Source organism: Bombina bombina, chromosome 1 (genome assembly GCF_027579735.1).
Source record: "Bombina bombina isolate aBomBom1 chromosome 1, aBomBom1.pri, whole genome shotgun sequence".
In the NCBI taxonomy this organism is placed as follows: Eukaryota; Metazoa; Chordata; class Amphibia; order Anura; family Bombinatoridae; genus Bombina; species Bombina bombina.
Genome location: NC_069499.1, coordinates 1,376,438,161 through 1,376,439,034, shown reverse-complemented (window position 1 = coordinate 1,376,439,034; position 874 = coordinate 1,376,438,161).

The following is an 874-nucleotide window of genomic DNA, read 5'->3' as shown; positions in this document are numbered from 1 at the left end:
AGAAATGGAAGAAGCAATTTATTTGAAGGAGGAGAAGATGTAGCAGAGGGTGGAAATTAGGTGAGATGGCTATAATGTAGGGTGTAAAGAAGAGAAAGAGGGAACAGAGAGCAAGAGAAGCTATCTCCTGCATAATAAATCTACTCCATAGTGTTATTCTTTATATAGGTAATACAGAATATTGGGACAGGGGTTGGCCATACAGAGTGATGGAGAAGAAGAGTACTGGGCTGTGGGACCCCCAAATTTGTCTTGCCCAAGGCCCAGCAAATGTTAAGGGTGTCCCTGGAAAGAGGAGACAAATTGAAACAGAGAGCTGAGGATCGAGAGAGCAGAATGGAATCTATATATATTTTTCTTCTCAAAAATATAAAATAAATGTTTTTCAAATTTAAAATACATTTATTTGAAACCTTCTTCAATTCTTTAATACTTCCCCTCAGCTGATTCCAATAATATTTATTTTAGCAGTAAATTGAATGCTAGTGGATACCTACCCCAATCTTAAATCAATTCACATCCTCTTTATCCTGATGCAATTAAATAATAATCATTCTCCAAGTAATTTCCTACGTCTTTTGTAATTTAAGTTTCTTTTTATCATTTCCCAGCCACCATTTCCTAAATATTTTCTTCAAAATAGCTAAATATTTTTATATAAGGGGAATCTGACTGTGTATCTTATACCCATTTCCCAGCATTCCAATATTATGTTGTGCGCTGGTATTACAAGTTAAGCGCATTTGCATTGCCTGTAAGCTTTGTTCTCTTTCTGATGCCGTATATACACATATTAACACATAAATATATATGTATATAAACATATTCATATATAATATCAGTAAAAACACAGCCCCCATAGACCGCAATATAA